Here is a 22,598-nt window from a genome sequence, read left to right as displayed (position 1 = left end):
CAATTATTTGTCACAGATTGCTGTTCCAAGACTTTAATACACACTTCTCGTACAAAGATTTATTTCGCTATTGTGTTTTACAGAAACGCCGCCGACGAGATTGTAGAGATTATCTGTATATTTGTATCGAGTAAAGTGCTGCACAGTCACTGTGTCACAACGAACAATATGATCTGTCATCTGCGCGATCTATATCAACTTAGAATCAATTACTTTCCGCGCCGATAGCCGCTAGGTCCGTGAGGTAAGGCACGAAGCGAAAACTAGCGCAAATTCCCTTTACAACCTAATTGACTTATAGCCTCTAGCGTGAGTTGTTTCGCACTTGCCACCGTGAGCACATTGATCCAATATGAACCTAATAGCTGTGCTAATAGCTTCTAGTACTGATTGCTATAAGTGCTATATGAACTCCGGATTACAATGCGCAATATAAAAAGATCTTAACTCTTTCTAAACACCATTCAAAAGCGACTCTTTGATCTCAGACGTTACAACTTACAAGTCACTAAGATAAGCTATGCCACTTATATGCCAAGTCAAGTCCTAAGTAAGTATATAAGTACAGACGTGATAGAATGAAAACTATTCCAAAGCCACCGCTACCGTTCGACGCGGATTGTCTCGTTCTACTCTTAAATTACTAAGATATTTTCAGTTGGATCAAATAAAAGCCGCCGTAATAATTATAGGCTCCTTGGAAATTTGGTACAAATTACGACCAATTTAATAGTTAAAATAAAAGAACTTAATGTTATTACCACTGTTGGTCGTAACTCGTAAATATATCAAAATGTTAAAAACTATATCTACTTTAAAAAGTGGGACGGGTGGGATTGGTCAATCAATTAAAAGCGTACCTCAATATTCAGGCTCTCGGCGTTAAAAATGGTTTACAGATGAGTTAATAGAGCCCAGTTTACGATCCAATTTGAATTTCAATTTTTGTTAAGAGCTTTTCGGATATAAAAAGAAAAATTTATAGGATACGTGTTTACGTTTAACTTTGATATCAAAGGTTGGGGCGTAAAAAGCGTAAGCTCTAACTGGACTCTTGCTGTCATGAATTTTAATCTCTTAAGTTTGTACTTGTAGACAAAGTTGAGATCTGAGGCGAGATGGAATTACATTTGCGGGTAGGGTGTCCAGATTTCTTTAAGTTTTTACAGGAAAACAGATTTTTTTCAGATCTGCAGTCCATTTGCAGTAGCTATCAAAATACATCTCAGTGGTTCCATTTGGTAGCAAATCGTCAAAAGGGTTAGACGGTACTATCTAGGTACGTAGGTATAACGAAATTCTAGGTTATTAAATAAATTAAAAACAACATAATTAATTCAGATGTTGCTTTTGATCGTTGGTTTTATGTTTCTCGTCTCAATAAGTTGATATTTCACTAACTTTCATTCGAGACGTACTTACTACGCATTTTGATAAATGTAAGCAATGAGTGGAGCAAACCATTTCGAGACATTTCCGACAAATCTAAAACGAATTGGCAACCTTATTTACAGGAAAGCAAGTGCGGCATATCGCTAAAGCCCTAAACAGACTAACGAGCAACGCGCGACGTTCAACATCACAATAATTATTCACAGTTCACATTGGACTAGCTGATCCACCTCGATTTCGCTCGAGTGGAATTTCTGAAAATCGGCGATGAAGTGGAAATTTTAAAAGTTCTAAAACAGGTGCTTCTTTATTTTTAATAATAGTGTTTAGTTAGTTTAGTGTAATTATATTCATAGTGTGAAACACTTTCACACGCGGTACCTGTAGGTATTACAACTTCTCAGAGCAGCGTTGGAAACGTTGCGTAATGCGTTCATGCGTTGTCTGTCTAGGCCTTAAGATGTAGGTAGTATAGTATTCAGTCACGTTTCACACATTTCATTGTTAGACCATTTTATCCTCGAGCTAGTCTGATCGCAACGGTATACTTAAACTCGTTCTTTAGAGCTGTCTAGGGCGTTACAAGCGATTCTTTATACCTACCTATATCATAAAGCTTTTACGATGACTGAATAATATGTGGTCCGCAAAATAACGGGTTTCAATCATCTAAAAAACGTTAAGTATATATCTACCTACTTAAGACAAGGCTCCGTTATCCACGAGTCTGGCTGTTAATGCAAAGATACCAACTTATCTGAATACTCGTACCTACTGCTTTAAAAAAAGCTAGTGAAGTTATCTACCCAGTAGAATCGCCATTTCCATGAGATTTGGTACAATCACGTGTAGAAACCAAAGGGGTATAGGTTTAATGAAACTTCCATACCCCTTCCAGGTTAGGATGGTGGTTTCTACCACCAGATGAGATTGCAGTCAAGAAGTAACTTGTATCTAAATAAAAAAAGAAACAAAGTTGAAACCGGGCAACAAAGAAAGTAAATCTAACAAAATTTTGATTATATTCTGAGTACTTACAACTTCATCGTACTTAGTATTCCCACAATTTTACGGTACTATAAAAACTGTGTATTCCTCTACATTAATAGTAGTTTCATTCATCATAATTTTCAGTAAGTCTGTACTTTGGAAAACGCTTGTTGTCTTGTTGGACTGATGTATATATCCACTGCTAGAAATCGATCTCTTCAGGTAAATTTTCATACTCTACGATCTTGTCACAGATAGGGAAACTTTTGCATTTATAATGATAGCATGTCCCAGGGCTGCACTATCTCTTCATGTCTTTCAGAAAATAATCCGATGTAGATACCTACTAGATAGGTATCAGTGCGAACTAGAGGCGGGTCGATTAGAATAAAGAGTGATGTAGACTAGTTATGAATTATTTTCAAGGCTAGTGCATCACTAAAGAAGCGACGTACCTATTTAGGTAGGTGCCTATGTAGGTCACTTTTACTCAGACGCATGTGCGCACAGTAATTTTGTTTTAGCCTAGTCATTAGCAATCACTTACCCATATTAGTCACGTTTCTGTTTTTATGTCGATATCTCTAGTGACTCGGTGTTTCTAAGATTCTAAGAGATTTTAGTTTTTATTTGAGTTAATAATTTAATGTCCAGTTTGGAATTTGATGATTAACGAATTTCGTTGGAAATGCTCATTTTATTTTTATTCTGCTTGAGTAAATCCTTGTAGTTGTTTGATTAGTACCTAGATAGTAGATACAATCGTTATCTATCGTCGCCTCAGCCGATAGACTCTATCTCTCTGATAGAGCGTCTACCAATCTTGTAAGTTTTCTGCTGCAAGGTTACCTTTCAAGCGCCTTGGGACTGCAACGTCTATAGGTTCTTCGGTGATGCGGATCTCACCCATTGTCATTTCATGCTTCTACGGATCTCATAATTCCTGATTTGACCACGTAAAGATACTCCGAAGTCCGAGCCTGGCTCTATCTATCAGCTGCTGAATGACTTTTAAGCTTTCTTATCAGATCCATAGTTAGCGACCATATTATCTAAGAGCTGTCCTGCATAATAATTATGTCATCACGATGTCATTAACATTAATGTCATTAAGGTCAGGCCACATAAGTACAGCTTTTGAAATCTTTGATCTTCAGCTGGATTGTCTTTGGGTAGGTACCTACCGTGGTACCTACTGAGGGATTTTGAACGCAAAGGTCTATCGAAGCTTTCTAAATGCTGCCCATTAAAGATACTCATCATCATCATCATGATCAAGCCATCGCCGTTCCAGACCATTAGTTACTGAGCACAGCTCTCCTCTCCAAATGAGAAGGCTTTAGTTAGACCATAGTCCGCCACGCTATCCAAGTGCGGATTGGCCGACTTCACACACCTTTTATGGAGAACTCTGCATCCAGGTTTCCTCACGATGTTTTCCTTTACCGTTAAAGCAAGTGATATTAAATTGCTTAAGACATACATAACCCCGAAAAGTTAGAGGTGCGTACCCGGGATCGAACCTCCGACCTCCCGAATAGGAGGCGGACGTCTTAACGCAACAACTAGCCTATCACGGCTCTATTAAAGATAAGTATTACATCATTTGAATATGAAAATAGTTTTTTCGTTTATCTTGAGAAAATTACATGCTGTAAATACTTAAGAAGGAATGTTATAATTTTCATCAACGTGATGAAAAATAACGTGGAAATGAAATTAATACCTATGAACCGCAATGGTTTATGTAGGTGATTAAGTACAACAATGCTAATAAAATATTGTCGTTATAATTTGCATAATGCTTTGTATCCATTACATTGTTTCCTGTGTCCATATAAATGAACCTACTTAGTAGGTAGGTACTTTAATTACCTGGTTGCTTGATTGTAATAGGTCTGTAAAAATTAAATCAGTGAGTTCGATTATTATCATTCATCATCTATGGCAATTTGCACCACAAGCACATTGTAGACGTTTGAAGGCTGGTCACATCAGAGTACCTAAGTAGTTCAGTAGAGAACGTTTTTTTTTGATAAAAATATATGAGATTATATCGAGACTAGCTTATGTATACTATACTCCTATATCCTTAGCGGATGTCTACGTCACAATAGTAATGTCTGCGTACCAAAAAGCCCGATCCGTTCAGTAGTTTGATCTGTGCGTTGATAGATCAGTCAGTCAGTCCTTATTCTTTTATACTTTGGTTTTGATTTTGATGATTATGTAAATTGTCGCGATTAAAGTTCGTAAATACGAAACTAAGACGAATTACTCAAACTGTACCCCAACGCAGAGTTCTTCTTTATAATATAAATGGATGTTACTCCGTTTGAACTAGATAATATGTTGGGCATACACAACCATTTTATAGCAGTATCGTTCAAAACCGTTTTTAATTGCATCCGTCCCAAACGAGATAAGCCGGAGAAAGCTAGATGCTAACTTAATTAAAGAACTAAGATGGCACTTCGTTAATGAAAGTTGCAATTAGGACTGAGGATTTTAGCGCGCTTTAATGCGGTTACAGTTTCAAAGAACATTTTTAATTAATTTATTTGCCTTCCTGGAAAAACTTTGCATTATATGAAATTAAAATTTATTTGTCCCTACTCGGTTTTACCAATTGACCTTATATTTTTATCTATATGAACGATGACGGCTGGAAAAGTTTTAGTAATCTATACTTACTATAGTATATAGTATGTACTATAGTATGTAGTATATAGTATATAATATTATAAAGAGGTAATGTCGTTAAGTTTGTTTGTAGGGGGTAATCTCTGGAACTACTGAACCGATTTTGAAAATTCTTTCGCCAATAGAAAGCTACATTATTCCTGATAGGCTATATTATATACACGCGGGCGAAGCCGCAGGGATCAGCTATATTTCAATCAAAATTAGCTAAATTACCTAATTCGATTCATAATTTTAATCATAATAATATTATGTCGTGGAAATGTTTCCCGGTGCATTGACATTTAATACGTATGTTGTTTAGTCTCCAGTCATCGACCTCGTGTTGTAAAAAGTAACTTGAAGCTGTCAGCCGTATACTGCAAATTGACTCCATATCGGATGCCGGTAGGCATATAGGTAGGTAGGTACATAAGTTGTTAGTTGCGTTATAAGGAGTGGTTCTTGACAATGCAACATAAAATAATGTAATCATTACATCTCTAAAAATGGTTCTCATCATTACTAATATCTGTTATTAGGGTTAGGTACTGAATAAAAATAAAACCAGCCAAGTGCGAGTCAGGCTCGCGCATTGAGGGTTCCGTACCTACAGTACAGATAAATCAAAAACTATTATGCATAAAAATAAATAAAAATCTGTTTTAGAATTCACAAGTGAAGCCCTTTCATATGATACCCCACTTGATATATTTATCTTACTTTGGAAATTGAAAACACTAATTATTAGTTCATGACCACAATTTAAATTTTTTGTGTGATGTAACCACAAACTCACAATTTTCAGATTTTTTTTCCTTATGGTCTGCTATTTTAGACCTAACTACCTGCCAAATTTCATGATTCTAGGCCAACGGAAAGTACCCTGTAGGTTTCTTGACAGACAGACAACAAAGTGATCCTATGAGGGTTCCGTTTTTCCTTTTGAGGTACGGAAACATAAAAATACATAAATGATTACGATTGCATTTTAATTGCACCAATGCGATCGATGTCTGTGTACTTCACACGAGTGATTAATCTCAAATATCCTTGATAATATTTAACTTATATTAAATATTGAAATAAGTAATCCAGATCATTATCATCCGAACAAATTAAATAATCTTAATTTCAAATCTGAATTTCAGTTATACTTACACAAATAAGGAATTATTTTATAAACACATAGGTAGGCACCTATGTAGTCGAAATCCCACGGACACGTACAAAGCGATTTGCTTCCTTTTGACAGCAGGTCTGATAACTGATTGCAGCCAAGCGCTGCCTAGTCTATAAATTAAAAAAAAATCGGCCAAGTGCAAGTCAGACTCGCGCACCGAGTGTTCTGTAGTCGGCTATTTTTTTCGACATAAATCAAAAATACCAAGTGGGGCATCATATGAAAAATATATAATAAAATCGAAAAAATACGACTGCAGTACGGAACTCTCGGTGCGCCAGTCGGACTCGCACTTGGCCGGTTTTTTAATAAAACCAACCCTGTCAACTTCGTATTGTTACGCTTTGCCACCAAAAAAACAAGTGTTTAAAACTGTTGTATCGATATCATTTTGATTATTTTTTTGGGTGGTCCGACTTTTGAAATGATCGCAAATGACGGACATCGAAATCGACGATTGTTTACAATGTGGGTTGTTTTATTGACATCGTAAAAATTATATCGCGCTGGTATTAAAAAAGATCTCGGCTGATCAATCGATAAAACATGTATCGTTTTAAGAGATAAAGATACGGTGATTAATATTTTTAAAAGTTTTATTTTTATTATTTGTTCATTTGTAATTTTGTGATTGTCCTTTGTGGACGTTTTTTCATTGTACATGTTTTAGTTTTAAGTTATTGGTACATGAATATAATAAATAAACAGTGCAGTCCTGAAAGAAGTTAGTAACATTCAATAAGGTACAGGGACAAAAGGGGTCTACTCTCGATTGGGATTCTAGGCATAGTCAATCCTTTCACTAAAAGAAAATTTAAGAACATTAGATAGGGTCATCATCATCAACAAGCCATCGCCGGCTCACTACTGAGAACGTGTCCTGTGCCCTTGCAAGACGGGTAGGTACGCGTACTTGACGGATTACAGGGTTGTGTCCTCCCGTTCTGTTAATATCCTGAATATTTTAAAAATGTTCATAAAAAATGTACTTTACCTACCTATACGAATAGGGTCATAGTTTAGTCATAAAATGATGTGATTTTTAGTGTAGCGATAGTTTATGGGGCTAGAATTCAATATTTAAGAGAATAAATAAAAAAACATTTTAACATAAATAATGTATGAAAAGCGAATAATGACATTACAATGGGTAAACGATAGGGTAATTTCTGCTGGAAATATTTCTTACAAAAATCATATCATTTTATTACTAGTGTCCAAGACCCTATTATTTAGGAATTAATTGGTGATAGTTACTTAGAAAGGGTAATCGGGATAAATCCGACTTGCTATACCTATAAGTATTATGAGTATTCATCTTCTTCTTCTTCTTCGCTCTGGGCTGGTTTCCGCACTTAAACGTTTCCGTCTATTGTGCGTGTATTGCCCCTCCTCGCTGAAGTCTTCACTCCAGCCATCTAAGCTCACTCCAGAAGCCCAGTATTATGCAATGCGAAAGTGGTGCTCCTAAATAAAACAGTTTATAGAACAAAATTGTGCTTTTCACTTTAGCAAGCCCTCCAATAGCTTTCATAACATTAAGGGCTTTATCTAAATAGCTAAGTCGCGAAGCAGAATCGATTATATTAATCGGGCTCCCTTCAGGCTTCGATGTAATGGTGTATTTGACTTTCACTGATCAAATTTTTGCTAAAAGCCGGTCTCACGTTTTGCGAAAGTGGTCGGTTGGGTGAAGGCTTTTATATATTAGCGGTCACTGGTTAGGCTAGACATGTGCCATACTTCATTACTCGTTCATATATTTTACGAATTGAATGGTACGTAATTACGGTTCGGTACGATACGATAAATGACCTTTCAATATTTAAAAAAAATCAAATCGGTTAAGAAATCTCGGAGAAATCGATGTATGAAACCAATATTAAAAATGTTGGTGACATAAGAGCACATTTATGTGCATTGCTTAGTAAAATATTATTTGGCTTGTTAATACCTAAATATTGTATTATCTATATATCTATGATGCCCGCAACTTCGTCCACGTGGATGCAGATTATTCAAATACGTGGGAACTCTGATTTTCCGAGATAAAAAGTAGCCTATATCACTCTTCAGATCTGTAACTATATCCATGCAAAATATCGCCGCCGCGCCGATTCGTTGCTTTTCAACATCAACAAATCAACAGACCAATGAACTCACTAACAAACACACTCTCGCATTTATAATATGGGTGGTGGTACCTGTAGATACCTAAATGATCAACCAAAGGCGTACGTGAATTAAATATTTTTAGAAGTTTTATAACAATTACAAAAAGTAATGCCTAGTCTTAACATTGAATAAAAGAGAAAGATTTAATGAGCGTATAAATTGCAAACTCGCTTTGCATAATACGATCCCATTTTGTATGAAATCTGCTGGCTAACTAGTAACTACGGCTACGCTCGTCGCCGTATCACAGTGAACTTCTAAAGTTACTATACTTCGCGAATTGCAGGCTTGCGATGATCTGTAGTAGGTACTCGGTTGAATATTTACTACAATATCTGTAATTAGTCAGTTGAATATTTACTCCTAAAATATTTTAAATATTAAACAAAAACTTCTTTGTGTTGGTAAATTTACTACGGCTGAGTTTTCCATCTTTAAAATATACATACGAGTTAATCTGGAATTGGTGTGAATGTTATGTAATATTTTAGTGTCACGGCACGAGATGCTCTGATTTGACACTCCATTAGGTATGATAATAATTCAAAGGATTTTCGAATATTCAACCCCTGAGGGGGTAATATAGGGGTTTGCAATTTGTGTAGTCCACGCGGACGAATATAATATAGTCTAATATAATTTTGGTCATCGTTTCTTTTGCTGCTTCGATTAGGTAGAACGTCACTATATTAGAGTCCTAGGGTTTAGAGGTCGGATTCTAGCGGAAGGAGGAATCCTAAATACTACAATGCGAGACCTATTGAAAGCTTGATAAGACTTTGAAATGCATAGATCAATGTTGAATGTACCTAAATCGTAAATATCGAATCTACTCTACTCTTTATTTCACCTCGTTTCCCGTTCGTAGCTTTTCAGGTGTTTAAATCTGAGTCGACTAAGTTAGTATTGTTTGCATGTTGTGCATGTTTGTCCTAATTTGTCAACACTTAAAAATTGAGAAATTCCGCGTCAATCATAAATCATGGCAACACTCATACGGGCACGCTCGCCTTCCCTATTGTGACCCTTTTAAATTCCTCGCACGTTTGAATAAGTGGATATGCGCACGATTTTAAGAAACGACGTGTATAATAACACATTTATAAAGTGCGTTATCTTTAATGGCGTAGTAATATTTCGAAATTCAATTTTTTCCAAGAAAACACCTATATTGAAAGGACCTATATTGAATATATTTTTAAAATCGATGTAGGTACCTAAATGATAGTTACTTTGTAACAGAATAATCGGTCCAGTAGATTTTAGCAAATTGGCTGTGACAGACGAAAAGACAGATGCATAGGCACTAGGCAGCCAATCAAATAAAAAGACAGACAGACACACCTATGTAGGATCACTCGATCCTATATAGGTTCCGGTTTTTTCATTAACCTCTAAAATAGATACAGATTTTTTTATACTTCTTTGAAAAACGACATTGCCATAATAGACAATTCGATATTATTTTTTAGCAATTGTAAAACTCTGTCTTTTGAAGAGCACTTTTTAGCGCATCAGATCTTTCAATTTATCTTCTAATACTTACATAAGCTTTAAATGGTAAACTGTTCATATTAGCATTCAATCTGAAGGTTACTTTTGACTCGGTATAAATATGGGTTTTTTTTGTTCTTTCGCGTTCATGTTGCGGACAAAGAACAAGTTGTACAACTTGGCTTTGTTTATTTTATTCGTAGGTGGATAAAAAGTGCCTTGTCTAGATAAGGATAGGTACTAATTTTACCATCAACATGGACGGATATGGGAAGACTATATTTTATAGTGAAATTATAGCAATCATGTCACTATGACTTATGAGTTCTTGTAGATATTATGTGGCGCCACAGGGCAAGTGTATATTTTTTCTGAGTATTAAGTGAGTTTATGAGTACGAGTAAGAATAATGTAATTTCTAGGAACAGGGATTACTGTTAAGTATCGTCTTAATTTTCGTATCCATTTGAGAAGACTCAGACCGGTCACCCTACAGTTTTCTCAAATTGAAGTCTGCTCGTGTTTACTCCAATTTTAGGCAAGTGAATACTAAGCTTATCAGTTATCAGTATCAGCTATCATCCTATTTGTGATATTTGTCCTTTTATGTCATTTGTTTCCATAACCCTTCTGCCACAGTTCACTCTTATAGGTACTTACAAAAAGACTTCATCCACATTATTGTAAATGAACTCAAATAAATCATTTCATTTCAATTTCTTCATACAGCACGTCAGAAAAAAGTTACTCCTGTATTTTTTATTCTTTGTCATAGTATTAAGCAATAAAGATGTTTTAAATTAAACTAAATTAAAATTTAAGAAGCTTTTAAGCACTAACAGCTATTTTTGTATTCGGCCGTTAGTATGTTATTTTTATATAAAAGTTATTTTTGATATCCAACTGGGATTTGGGTACCTACTAATCTTTTCAATTTACAACTCGAACATTCTCTGAATATTAAAAACACAATTTTATAATCTTGTTTTTCTTAATCGTCAACCTTTTAAAATAATAACTTAATCACTTCATTCCACGTAACAGGTATTAAACGAACAGGTACAACACCAATTTTGTACATTTTCATGACGGTAAGTGTTGTGTTTTGAGCCAAAACGGGCAATGTAAGAGTTCGTGCTGAGATACCATCTGACGATTGCACGCTCACAGTTGACAGTCGTGGTCGTGACTTTACACAATAAAACTAGCTCCCGGATTATTTTATTAAGAAATCCAGGGACAAATGGCCATATTTCATCCTTGGTGCGGCTTATTAAATCCTTGCTACGGAGAAAATGAGATCACAGCGTGAGATTTCGGTGCAACAAAGACTTTAACTGAGTTTGCAAGATACTTCGTCAGCTCTAGAATAGTTAGCGTTCGTTAGTATTCTGTCTACCAGAACTACGAAACTCCTGTTTTGTATGAATTTATAATTTTAACGCTCATTTTCATTTGTCAATAGCAAACGCATTCGGGTTGCAAGATATTTCTGAAATGCATTCCATAAGGCATAGGTATACAATGACATACGTTTCAGAAATCTCCATTTTGGGAAACTTTTTCATAAATCGATAGGGAACGCATTAAAAATGCGGGAGATTTTTGAAACACAATTTAATATCAACTAATGAATTTCATTGGTTGTAACTTGTAAGGTGTGTGCTGTGTAATGGAAATGGGTCCGTATTTGTAGATAGATGAACGAAACTAATGTTTGTGTAATGCCCGTCACATACATATTCTATTTCCGTGAAGAGTTTCAGCCTTCAGGAAATCAAACGAATGTGAGGTGAAAGGTGAATGCAGAGACATTGTATTAGGTATAGGACCATGTTGTAATAAACTAACACATACTCGTATATATTTTAAGTCTACGTGTTTCCGCAAACACACAATAATTTTTTCGTTCATGAAGTGGTGTCAAAACACACTATTTGTCACCACTTCATGAACCAGTGTGTAAGTTATATTTGTATTCTGAAGATTTTTGTAGCTTTAGAACTTACATTTCTCGTGAGCCAAGTCCTCGGTTGATGAGCTCCTGCTTCACAGTTGTTATGGCGCAGTCGGAATGGTTAGGGATACATCTAACTAATGATTCGGCTATACAGATTCACAATTTCATACCCACCCATCGAACACTTGGCTTACTCTAGTGGGGATATCACGCGAGCCTGTGCTTTTTACGGCTATTAAAAATACATACTTAGGACCTTAGATTGCGTTGACCTGCGAGCTTGAATTTTTCTCCAGCTCCAAAGGAACTGTAGACCTAAGGATTCGGTATTAATTTCAACTTGCTATCACCATGTGTTTCTGAGGAAGAGTCTTGACAGGTAGACGGACAGTGAAGTGATCCTTATAGTTTTCCTTTTGAGGTACGGAGCCCTAAAAAGTAGATAAAATAACAATATTTTCTTTAAAATAGTATTTATTAGCTCGGCATTTTCTGTTATTTAACATCGCCAAGTCGCTCTGTACAAGTACTGTACTCTATACTGTACGTCTGCGAAGTTATTATTGTTTACGATAGTTGTTCTTTTGACAGGGCAACGCAAAGCACGGACAGCTCGCGGCGGAACATGACTGATATGCAAATGGAGCAGTGATATGTTGTCTAAACAGATATACAACGTTTAATTCGATTTAAATTAATAAATAATTCAACACTTGCGCAGAATCGACACACAATAATGCCCTATTATAAAGTGACAACATCGATTCTAATGCGAGGACTGCATACTAACATTATATATGGCGCACGGAGAAAACTTTCAACATAAACACAACACAATTTTATGAATATAAACACATATATTCTTCTTCATTCAACATTCTTCTTCTTCTTAGTTGATTTCTTCATAAATGAACATCGTGTCCACAATCAAGTGCCTTCGTCGAGATTGTAACTATAGCTTTCCATCCTGTGCAGTCCTCGGCTTTTCTCATTGCGACTGTAAGTGGAAGGCCAGTGACTTGGCCTGCTCAGACCATCGGCTGGGCGATCTATATTCTGCCGCTCGGTATTTTGCCCTCATTGCCCTTTGCCCTTTATCCAAGTCGGGCAATGTGACCAAAGTAACTAGAATTTTTGGTAACACATAGTCGAGAGTCTGGTGGCGACACGAAATCTAATTTTCATACATGTAATTAAAATAAAAGCCTCAAAAGCTCAACAGTTAATGAGCGGACTGAAATCCGAAAGGTCGCCTATCGAAATCCCACCCGTTGTACTATTGTGGTACCCACTCCTCGCAAAAGCTTTAAGCTGTTCACGCGCGTGTTTATGGGAAAGATTTTAAAGTAAATGAATACAATATCAGTTACTGAAAGATTGTTGAAAGTAAGTATTGTCAATTATAAACGAGCACAAATAAAACAAGGTGCTTAAATGGTGCCTACCTGCCTGCGTAATCTTTTATTACTACTTGGGAAATTTCATTTTATTTTTATTTATTAATCATGTTAATTAATAACTTAATCATGAGAACGTACTATATAGACTTTACTCGGTTATTTCATGTCATAAGGATATTATGTGAACCTTCTCTTTTGCTCATTTACTTAAAATGTTGTAGATGAAATTCCATATAAATTATGTTAAAAATTAAAACATAATATTATACGTACTTTCTTTTAATACAAATTGTACTTTTGTCTAGACTACGTAATTAGTAATCTTATCCTTTTCAATTTTCATCATTTAGGTATATAAAGAAAAAAAATTATTAAACTAGCTGATTTAGCTTAGCTAGCACCTTCGTTCGCGTGGATTTAAGTTATAAAGAATACCGTGGGAACTCTTTGACTTTCCGGGATAAAAAGTAGCCTATGTCACTCTCCAAGACTTTTACTATACCTACCTCTGAAAAAAACGTCGATCTGTTGCTGCATTGCAACGTGATTGGAGGATAAATTAACAAACCAATAAACCAAAAAACAAACGCACTATCGCATTAGGTAGTGATAGTGATATTTTATCCATATCCATAATCCATAAGTATTATAAATGCCTGCTAGCTTTTCACAGCCCATCCGTTTAACCAATTTTGACGAAATTTGGTACAGAGATAGCTTGCATCCCGGGGAAGGCTACGTGTTATCCCGGAAAATCAAAGAGTTCCCACGGAATTTTTAAAAATCAAAACTCACGCGGATGAAGTCGCGGGCATCACCTAGTTAATAATAATTTCCCTAATTCTTCCATTTAACAGAATAAAGTTTTACGGTTAACATGAAAAATCATTTCAATTAATTTTAACTTTATAATTTTGGGTGGCTAACGACTTTGGCACATCAAACGAATTTTATCCATAAATCATTATTATTATACTGTCTTCCACTTTCACATTTTATCCATCTTCCGTCTAAAATACCCCTCTGTCTGCGGTGAAGACGTGACACTTCAGCGCACTCTCAGGCTCTCACCGTAAGGAGCCTCTTCTTTGCAGTGCTTCATCAATAGGTTGTTACTAGTGTTCTTGCCGTCTAGTCTAGCGTGTCTAGTATGTAGGGTCACCACTTCACCAGAGATAAGCTAAACCTCATACAGCTATTCTAGTGCTTTCTATTGAAAATTGTAAACATATTTTAATTTTTTTGGTGATGTACTAACCATAACCACAAATTCATGGTTTACAGATTTTTATTTCCTTTCCGTGTGCTATAAGACCTACGCCAAATTTCATGATTGTAGGTCAACGGGAAGTTTCTTGACAGACACGACAGATGGACAGACGGACAGTCGTACAGACGGACAGACAGACAACCAAGTGATCCTACAAGGGTTCTTTTTACCTTTTGAGGTACGGAACCCAAAAAACCGCCGGAAATTGAAATATTACCTATATGAAATGATTACTAAATATTATAATTACTGATAATATATCTAATGGTTCTTTCATCATCATAATTCATAATGAAAGAAAAGTTATTGAATAAAATGAACGCCGGCCTTCGCAAGACGGACATAATGTTCATGAATAAGTGTGTTACATAAAGGTGAGTCCATATCGTCGTCGGTCATCTTATTTATTGCTATACGAGATCATTACATGACGCATCATGTTCATTAACAGTTTTTTATTGTGTTCGAATTATGACTTGGACTAAACTTTTATTTCATCTTGACACTTCGTGGTCTAGTTTCATGACTTATACAACAGTTTAAAAAGTGATAGGTCTGCGTAAATATGAATATTTAGTTGTATCAAATTGTTTATAGCCATTATCTTACTTTCTTACCTATTATCGAGTTTATATTTAAATATGTACATATATCGCGAAATGTATTCATCTTCATCTAAAGTTCTTTTATTAATATACAAAAAATTACATAATCATTATAAGTCACAACTTCTGGAACAACTTTATACGAACTTCTAGAGAGACGGTTACCATAGATCGAAATGTAGCTGTATATCATAACACCATAACAGACAAATCCGTATCTATATCAATAGTAATAGTCATATAACTTGCAATTAAACATTCAATATGTATTTAATTACTACATGGCGCCGCTTGTCCGAGAATTATCTTTTCGATAGCCACACATGTTTCTATGACGTAAATCGTCCTGTTTTAGGACATTTATAACTACCGAGTCTGGCGTCTATTGCTATCAAAGTTCCACTTTCAACGGCCCGATAATAACTTCTTTATGGATTCTGTCCATTTTAATTTAAAATCTTATTCTTACCGCCATTCATTTTACTTTGTTTTCCCAAGGTTTTACGATCGCAGATTCGAGTCACTCCGGAACCCATATAGTACAATTTCGTCATAAACGTCGATTTTAATATTCGTGTGGCAACGCGAACGGTTTACAGTTTTAAAATTCTGAACACAAAAGTTCTGCATTTATGCATATTCATATATTTAGTATACCTATACCGATATACATATTTTCAAGTTCAAAAGGCTGAGGACCATAATTTTGTGCTATCGCTGTTATCGTTGTTTATGCATCAACAATATATTCATCATCTGACTAGTACGATACTGTAAATTTATTATTAAAGTTGTTAAGGACCGACAATGTGGCCTCGATTGATTTACGGTATAATTTTATCACATAACACATTGGTTGAGAATGAATCTATTTTTAGCGCACTAGGCTATTTATAAGACTGTAACATATTCTGCGTACCAATGTCTGTTTAATTCTTCTAATTTAATTTTCTTAACTAGGTTTCCCTGGTTGTTACTTTTTTAAGCTCTTCTACTCTCCTTGTTTTAGTAGACTTACAACACCATAATTATCACACCTATCTGTGATATCTGATGAATCGTTGAGCCTAGATGGCAGAATAATTCCAGCTAATATGCGACTAGTTCACTCAATAAATTTTGGAGGTCAGATAGCAATCGCTCGTTATAAAAAGTGGTAACGAGTATAAAATCAGGGTTACAAATAAGTAGATCGATTATAATTAATATTGCAAGCTAAAAGTAAGTGTTTAAGACTATAGAGGTACTTAAAAATTAGGTTTATTTTAAAAAGCCGTAATTTTTAGAAGCCTTAACGACAGTCTTTCTAAACATATTATGTACCTAATTGCAGATAAGATTCCTTCGCGTATACTAGCTAATTGCTGAAATCAACCGCAAAGTATCTTTGATGTGATTCAGGCGCGCCTGAGAGCCATTCTCCTCCCAAATGGTGTACCATTAGAGATCGTCTAGCTCTTTCAACGCCGCAGATGTCTATAAACGTCTTATATCAATAATTATCATCGAAAGATATAATTCTGCCGGTGCCCACTTAACCTAAAAAGAAATGTTTCAAATCGTATCTATATTAACCTCCAGTGCAACCTTTGAAATACAAATGCATTTTAAATAATTCTTGATTTTTATTTTTATCACCGCTACATATGAATTCAACGATGTGTCGCAAAGTTTTGTAGCTCGTTCTTAAGTGCTTATAAAACAAATACTTACCGCGGATGGGTAACAAATGCCAAGATTCGAAGCATTTTAAAGATACCGCTTTGGCCCTCCCAAGTTGTATCTTGATATCGATCTAAAATCGATTTTGTTCTACGACGAAGCTGAATACTAAATGGTATTAAAATTAATTTTCTTCTCTGTAAATCCTCGAGCCGGATTCTTATCTTATACAATCGTCTGTGTTATAAATTCTCCATTCTTTACCTTCATTCATACGTCAAGTCTTGTATGAGAGGATATGAATTTATTAAGTTTCAAAAACTTTCTGTTAGGTGCGATATTATAAATTTTCAACAGCATTACATATTTCAATTATTTTCTCAGCTTTGTAGCAATATTTTATTTCAATGTATTTTGAATCTGGTTATAGTATTGCTTGGTTGTGAGATCTGAGAGTGATAAATATCGTCGTGGGCCTTATCTATTTTTTACTGATTGAAATGATGTATTTCCTATCACTATTTTTCTTAATTTTCACTTTCTGCTTTTTTAATATCTTTTAATATTTTATACACATATATCAGGCTGGTTTTGGATGGTCGAGGGAATCACGCAATAAACGCCTTTAAACTGTGTGATCTTATGCGTTACAGATAAAAATGTAATAATACATACAAAATAAAAAATGCAGTTACCCCCATTATATAAGTACTCAGTGAAGTATTTATTACTTTACTTTTAGCCTTTTATATAACTGTGAGAAAATTTTGGCTCTGAGATTACTAAATAGGGCGAGCAAGACGGTTAGGTATATGAATAAAAAAGGTTGAATCTTATTTTATACAAAAAAGAACAAGACAAAATGGCCCTTGAGACATTACATAAAATAGCTTTATTCACACATTTTTGTACAAGGTTCTTGAACAGCGAACTCATGGCAAATTACCGACCGTCAATTCTTAATCACCTTCTTTTTGTTATTACGTCGGAGACCATTTAGTTTTTCTGAAAGTGGTTGCGATCGGGTTTTACGAGTGAACCCAATTAACTCACATCCTCTCAGACATATCACTATATGCAAATTTAATGACACGTTGTTTATTTACTCACTCTCACTCACACGTACAACTCCTCCGGAAAGCAGAAACGGGTTTATTTATTGCTATCGTTACGCTGATTTATTAAGATTTCGCCGATCGGACAATCTATTCCTAATAGCCGACTCCTCAATTATCTTCGCTTCATTTTTCTTCAAACTAAATTGTTAACAGTTTTATTTCAAAATTTATCTCTGTTAGGTTTTGAAAACTAACGACTTAATTAGAGAGATATTATTTCAAAAGATTATCTTTGAAACATTTAAATGATTTTTGCATGTATAATATTCTTATTTAATTTAAAAATGATAATAAAAATGTAGCCTTAAAGATTCTAGTAATTATTCTTTTATCCATATCCATTACCACGGCCCATATGTTTAACCCATTTTGACGAAAGGTACAGAGATAGCTTTCATCCCGGGAATGGACATAGGTTACTTTTTGCCCCGGAAAATCGAAGAATTCCCTCGGGGTTTTAAAAACCGTGATTCCACGTGGACGAAGACGTCGGCATCATCTATCTATTTGGTACAGAGATGGCTTGCATCGCGGGAACGGACATATTATAAACTACTTTTTATATTGGAAAATCGAAGAATTGTATAATACGTTACGTATAAAGGTCTCGTATATAACCGTGAATACCGTAATTAGTAACGTTAGTAGAATAGTATTCAACGCATTAGCCGTAGCTCAAGTTAATGCTCCAAACACAAATCCCCAATATACTCTACTCTCCTTAATGCACTGTTATTTATAATGATCTCTTCACTAATTTGCTGCTATCTCATAATTTGTTATGTTTTCGTTGCGGCTTAAGTGGATCAGCGTTTAGCCATCTTACTATCATAAACAATGTCACGGCAACGGCAAGTTATCTCTATTAGCCCGCAGGAGCTAGTAGCGAGGTCGTTGACATTCGTAAGTCACGCTTTACGCTGCCTTTCCACCACAGATGGCGATGTAGCTAAGCGGCGAGCGAGGTTGCTAAGCTACGAAACTATGTGTCTACTTCCACCATTAGTAGTGGTGTAGTAGCTGGTAAGATGTGCTATGAAGAGGGTAGCTGAGCGAGGAAGATGCACAATTTGAATGTCCACCTGGTTTCTGCCTAACCAGAGTGCGTCAGTCGAACAATCTGATTTTTAAAAGATCACGTGATAATTCTTCACGTCCATCATTAAGAATGATCAATCAATCAGGTCTACTGGACATGTTTCCTCTCCACTCCGCGTTTGTGGGAACCGGACCTCAACACTTCCCATAACTACACCACTCGCGCAACCCAAACTCACGTCCTCAGCTAGTGCGTGTCTTTAGCTCGCATCCTTCGCTTCAACTAGTACGAAAAAACTTAGCTTTGTTGAACCCCTGCTTTCCGCCTGAGCTAAGCTAAGAAAATGCTATGAAAATCAAGCAATCCTCTTGGTAGGTTTGACTCACATTGTGACTTATCAACCTTAGATTAAGGTCCGCTATGGTCCAACAGCGCATGCGGAGGTCAATCCTTTATCTAAGTTAGCTACGTAGTATCTCTGGTGGAAAGGCATCCTTACAATGAATCCCAACGCAATAAAGCATACCAACTCTCATCTGTCATCTAATAGCTTGTAGTCAATAACACTATGCCCAATAACTTAAGCGTTTATGTCAAAATAGAAAAAGCCTGAGAAAAAAGGCTGTTTATTGAGCCTTTTTATTATGCCCGCTCAATCCCCACACCCTTTGTATCTCATACAATACAGTGTGATGTATCCTGATAAATGTGTAAACTTGACTTTATTTGTATCATTGTAAAGAGCTATCGATTCAATACTGATTAAACTATTCTTTGTTACAGGTATGGGCTTCGTAGTTGTATATCAAATTTGTAGTAAGTGACGTTTCAATATTATGGGCTAAGAGCCCGTGAGGGCCAGACATTCGTTGTTTTATAAAAGCTGAAAGTTTCTATGCGCATTGTCCCCAACACGGGTAGGAACAACAGCGACTATAAAGACGCTATAAAGTATGGATCATCGTGGATTTGGCAGATAACAGGTAACAAAGGTACTATATAGAATCTCTGATTTGTTTTGTTTTTATCATTAATTTTTTAATAAACTTTTATATAATTTCTTATATAAAACTCTTTATGACCATTGTGTTCAATAATTATACTACGCTACGCTTATTGTATCTTATAGATAAACATAAAATCCTGAAATCTAATAATAAATTCACATGTAGAGCGTATAAAGACCTTTTTTCTGCGTACCTAAATAGAAATAGTATGCAGGTATTAGCAGCAACCATATCAATTTATTAAAATAAGTTAGTTACATTTCGCTACAAAATGTTGGAAACACTTCAGACGTCTCGCGTGGACTTCATTTACAACTTATTGGATACGGTCCTCAAAGTTATGAAGACGTTCTCTCGCCTTCATAACGCCAAGGGTTGCCAATACCATTGACAAAAATCTAAGCATGAAACAAGATCTGTTTAGTGTTTTCATGTAAAACTATGTAGCTGCCCCAGCGAACTTCGTACCGCCTAAAAGTCGATTCAAGATTTTTAAATTTTTCTCATCGTAAGAACTTCAAGGAATATTATAAAAAAAGATTTAGCGAAATCGGTTCAGCTGTTCTCGAGATTTGCGATCAGCAACATATTTAGCGATTCATTTTTATATATAGAGATTTTCTTATTTTGAAGCACATTTACATAAAAACGTGTTTTTGTGTATGTTCAGCGTCAGTGCAAAACCATCGATGCTTCTTAGATTTTTTTATTCTTTGAGCTTTAAGCATTGAATAACTCCTTGCGTCGCTCCTTCATTACCAAGGATCGTGGCTACTTTTGGATAACACCCTCATTTTTCCTACGTAGCCTGTTCTCTGCCGTGTGTTAAGCTCAGTAGATAGACGCCAGAATCAAGTGCTTTCTTCACCTGGTCCGTCCAACGTCTTGGTAATATCATCTTTAGGATAAGTTTTCTCGATTTGAAAGCCCTAGCAACGACGCATACCTACCGCGCTTCAACTTCTTTTATCTATGTTCAGCCAAGATATCTACAATGAGACGTGCGAAAACGGTCTTCAGGGAGCAGGAATAAGTTGCACTTCACTTAATCTTAGTATTCCATTCCCTGTTCTATTTTCGTTCTGGGCTGTACCTATTCGCTCATCTTGCCGACAAAGGGTCAATGCAGACCAAGCGGCATACTGCGGTCGGTCGCATGCATGATCACTTTTCCGACGGATTTATAAATCGATGTATGTATGTCGTATGTAAAAAAGCCGTGATAGCCTATTGGTTACAACATCTGCCTCCTGTTCAGGAGGTCGGGGGTTCGATCCCGGGTGATTTGATCGATTAATTGATTGATTCCACCACCACCACCTTCCCCATCTACCCACTTCCCGCTACTTTCTTGAGGTCGTCAGTCCAGCTGGTTGGAGGTCATCCCACACTCAGCCTCCACTCCAAAACACGTCAGGCCCAGCGGTCATCGGTTCCACGAAAAACATGGCCTGACCACTGCCACTTCAGCTTGCTAATTCGTTGAGCTATGTCGATTAATTAAGTTCTCTTGGTATGCTTGAGTTGAGTAAATTCTATTTTGTATATGTACATAGTGTGGTAATATTTATCTCCTAGTGTGGTAATTAGTACAAATGCCATATAAAAAATATTAATCGCAGTCTTTGGTAAAAGGTGACTAAAGCGCGACGTAGTGTAAGAGTGGTAAGAAGAAAAACATTAGTGCATGGGAAAAGTTCTTGAGGATGCGAGCTTACCGCTCGGTCTGCGTTGGCCCTAAGTAAGTACCGAGACAATCAAATCAGTCGCCACAATTTCTTTAACAACTGACCCTTTGTCCTTTAGCTTTGAGGCGTGCGCGTGACAACGCGTGTCAATCCGTGACACTATCTTTTGTGGCTTCGGTCACAAGGACAAGCTTTGTAAAGTAATCATTTTTCTTTACTGTAGCTGTCTGTTAGTAGGTATTCTTCTCTTATCTTATCTACGCGTACGTAATACATATTGACATTTCATAAGACATAAATGGTCGCCCTCGTTTTGGATTTCCACTATTGGGTACAATTTATTTCATGCCGTGCACAGACCGTTGTGTGGCCGAGCAATTGTCAATGAGTAGATACTTTTGAACCCGGACGGGGAATGGGCTGGTGACAGCCTAATATGAATTGCCTTACCTTTAAACTCATACAATGTCATAATATTATAGTACAAGCGGTCTGAAATAAATCTACCCTAAGGATTTCAGTGGTGGTACTCTTAGATGAATCCCGGGCACGCACCGGTAACTTTTCGGAGTTATGTACGTTTTGAGAAATTAAATAAGTATCACTTGCTTTAACGGTGAAGGAAAATATCGTTACGAACCTGCATGCCTGAGATTTCCCCCATAAAGTTCTCGAAGGTGTGTGAAGTCTGCTGACCCACACTTGGCCAGCGTGGTGGACTATGGCTAAACCCTTTTCACTCTGAGAGGAGACCCGTCCTTAGAGCCGGCGGCGATGGGTTGATGATGATGGCATTTTTTTGTGTTTTTAAGTTCTTCCACCACGGATGAACTTAAAAACAAAAACAAATTGTAAAAACGTTAAAGATATTTTCTCTCTCACTTAAATGAAACAAAACTGGAAATGCGAATTTTGTGGTAAAGTCAATTTGCA

General features: G+C 36.1%; 2 protein-coding genes across 5 annotated transcripts in view; one reads left to right on the top strand and one right to left on the bottom strand.

The window, feature by feature from the left end:
* Positions 1-18,869, bottom strand: part of LOC117988603 (pyrimidodiazepine synthase-like) — an 82,150-nt gene extending 63,281 nt beyond the window's left edge. The window contains exon 1 of the mRNA XM_034975762.2: positions 18,857-18,869. The gene's annotated coding sequence lies outside the window, so the exon portion shown is untranslated. The remainder of the gene's footprint in view (positions 1-18,856) is intronic.
* p130CAS (Serine_rich_CAS and FAT-like_CAS_C domain-containing protein p130CAS) overlaps positions 1-22,598 on the top strand; it is a 110,091-nt gene that overhangs the window by 15,106 nt on the left and 72,387 nt on the right. The window lies entirely within an intron of this gene.

This window comes from Maniola hyperantus, chromosome 14 (genome assembly GCF_902806685.2).
Source record: "Maniola hyperantus chromosome 14, iAphHyp1.2, whole genome shotgun sequence".
NCBI lineage: Eukaryota > Metazoa > Arthropoda > Insecta > Lepidoptera > Nymphalidae > Maniola > Maniola hyperantus.
This window is presented reverse-complemented; position numbering and strand designations above follow the sequence as displayed.